Here is a 3,032-nt window from a genome sequence, read left to right as displayed (position 1 = left end):
TGGTGCCCTTCTAGCCGTTGGCTGGGTCATTATGGGGGCATTATTGCTTGGGTTCGTAACACCTGAACCAGATGTCAGGTTAACCGGCGTTCCTTCAGCGGAATTGGTGTTTAATGCTGCTACTCATAACGGTCGTCCTTAGCTGAGTTGGTCAGGTGGCATTCTTAGTACTGTGATGGTAATGATCTCGTCCTTGTTAATCGTCCACCGCAGATGGACGATTTTACTAATTTATGGGCCCATCAGCTGCCCCCCATTCCCAAGGTCGTCCGGGGTCCTAGACGATCCTGGGAATACAAAACGATTTTTTTTTTTTTTTTTTTTTTTTTTTTTTTTTTTTTTTTTTTTTTTTTTTTTTTTTTGTCGCTTGGGAATGTGTTCTCCGCATTAACTGCCTTGTGGCGGCGTGGCATACTCTGTGGCCACGTGTCAAAATCTGACCGGTGGGGAAGCATCGTTTCCGGCGAATGTCTTTTTGGCTTCCCGCGATTTCCAAGGTACATTTTAACCTCTACTTTTACTAACTTCTTCACTTTTGTCTCTTAGTTGCCTTCCTCTGGTTTTTTTCAATTTTCTGCCTCTTCTGTGTCATTTGCTGCTGCTGCTCTGCCTCTGTGATTTCAGATTTTCCTCCCTTCCTTTTTAAGGTGCGTATCCCTTCTTTTTTGCTTCTTTCCTTTTGCTATCTATACATCTTTGCTTACTTTCCTTTTTCGATATGCACATGTCCCTTCTTAATGGTAGATTATTCTGATTTTGAGAATATTTCTCCTTCTATTTCCTTTCTCTTTGCCCGTTTGGGGGGATTTCTAGAACCTTCTGGTGATCGGTATCCACAGTCCGGTGATTTTGCGGTAGGGGGGTGTGGTCTAGATTTAGTTTTGAGAGATTTACACCCATTGTTACAGCGGTCACTCTTTTGGTTTAAATCTACCCGCGAGGTTTTTAGGGGGGAAAAATGGGTTTTGTTGTGAGGTCCACTGGTTCTGAGGGGGGATCGTCCTCTGATGCGGCCGCGGACGGGGTTGTGAGGGATACAGCCACCTCCGTGCTTCCTCCCTCGTCAACGCCCTCAACTTCCATCGTCGTCCCCCGTATCTTTCATGCCCTCAAGGAAAAGTGCTATTTGGGTGTAGACGTTTTCAGTAAATTTAGGGATAGGTTTCAATTCCCTGTAGAAACTAGGGCTCGTCTACCCAGGAAGGAGGAAAGGGCCTGTACCTTCGCCCATGGTGAGGTTTGCTTCTACGAGGCAGCCTTCCTGTGTGGTCTGTGGTTCCCCGTCCACCCGTTTATCATGGAGCTTCTAGACCACTTGCAAATTGCTCCGGGGCAACTTATGCCCAATTCCTGGAGAATTGTCATCAGCTGCATGGTGATCTAGACGATCATAGCAGATGGAGAAATGATAACCATCAACGAGCTTACCCACCTCTACCGTTTGAAAGAGTCTAGGGAGTTTGGGTGTTACGAGCTCGTTGCTTGGGATAGGAGATCTCGTCTAATAGTTGATCTCCCTTCGTCCTTCCGCTACTAGAAATCGAGATACTTCTTCGTGTCTGGAGATGGTTGGGAGACTTTGTCAGATGACTTCTAGGGGCATGTCCCCAGGTTGCTGCGACGGTGGGAGACCCCTCGTCTTGGTGCGTTCGTCTCTTATGCTCACCTTCTCCCCTCCTCATGGAAGTTTTCTTTGTTCGTCCTTACAGCTTTGAAACGTTTCCTTCTTGTGCAGTGAAAACACGTCCTGATCTGAAGAGCCAATTTAGGGAGAGAGTTCAGGAGGCGATTAGGTACGCGAAGACGATCGACGACTTTGACGAGCTCGTTGATCCTCGTACTCTATCCCGTCATTGTTTGGGGCCGGAGCCTTCCATATACGTCCTTCAAGCGATTGATCGAGAGCAACGAAAACGTGAGTGATTCTGATGCATAGGATCGTCCTTTTTTTCATTATTTTTCTAACTCTTTCTCATTTGTTGTTGCAGAGATGACGAGTAAATTTAACAAGGACATGTATGCTAAGATTAAGGGGAAGAAGAATGAACCCCTTTCGAGCATCGGGCAGAAGACATTGAAGATTACAGATAAAGAAAGAGACAAAATGAGAGAGAGAGAGACGACGGAGAGGGGCTTGCCCACCCCTACTCTGGACGAGGCAAGGACTGCTTCTCCAGCCGTTTCTCTTGAGGAGGTCCCTGCTCCCAAGCGGCAAAAGGTGACCAAAAAAGGGAAGGAGAAGGTTGGATCCTCTATCTGGGAGGATGTTAACACTGCTGTTGCCCGGGCCAATGAGTTCCTTACTCCTGAGGAGAAAAGGGAGATTTCGCTCGTGCCTTCTCATCAGATGGTGAATCAGCACGTCCACAAGCTCGTACAGGTATCTTTTGGACTGTTCCTCGTCATTCTCCAAGATACAAGTGTACATGTACTTATACATGTTTTAAGTTTTTGCCCACAGGTACTGGGGGAGACCATGCACCTTACCTCCCAATTTCTGGCAAGCGAGGAGAAGGCCGTCATGGCTGCTTCGAAGGTGGAGGCTCTGGAGGCCGAGGCTTCAGGTCTGCGCAAAGATCTGATTGCTGCGATGGACGCTCACAATACCTCCACGGAGCAGGTCAAAGCTTTGACCGCTCAATTGGAAGCTGAACGGTCGCAAGTAAAGCATAAGGACGAGCTTCTTGCTGCTGCGGGGCAGAAGATGAAAGCAGCTGTGGCCAAGGCTGTCCTTGCCTTCCAGACGACCGACGAGTACAATACCATCCTCTTCCAGTGGTACTTTAAGGGCTTCGAGCTGCTGAGAAGATACATGATGAAGCACGGTCAAGGGTTTAATCTAGACGACCTTGATTTTGAAGCAGTCGATAAGGAGATCAAAGCGGACGAGGCTGCTTCGGCTGCTCAGGGCTCGATAGCTTCAGGCAAAGACCCCCCAGCTGCGGACGAAGGTGGAGATGACGTTCCAGCCTCATAGTTTGTTTTATGTAATGTGTTATTCCCTTTTTTTTTTTTTTTTTTTTTTTTTTTTT

The sequence above is a fragment of the Quercus suber genome, unplaced genomic scaffold (assembly GCF_002906115.3).
Source record: "Quercus suber isolate HL8 unplaced genomic scaffold, Cork oak 2.0 scaffold_443, whole genome shotgun sequence".
In the NCBI taxonomy this organism is placed as follows: domain Eukaryota; kingdom Viridiplantae; phylum Streptophyta; class Magnoliopsida; order Fagales; family Fagaceae; genus Quercus; species Quercus suber.
This window is presented reverse-complemented; position numbering follows the sequence as displayed.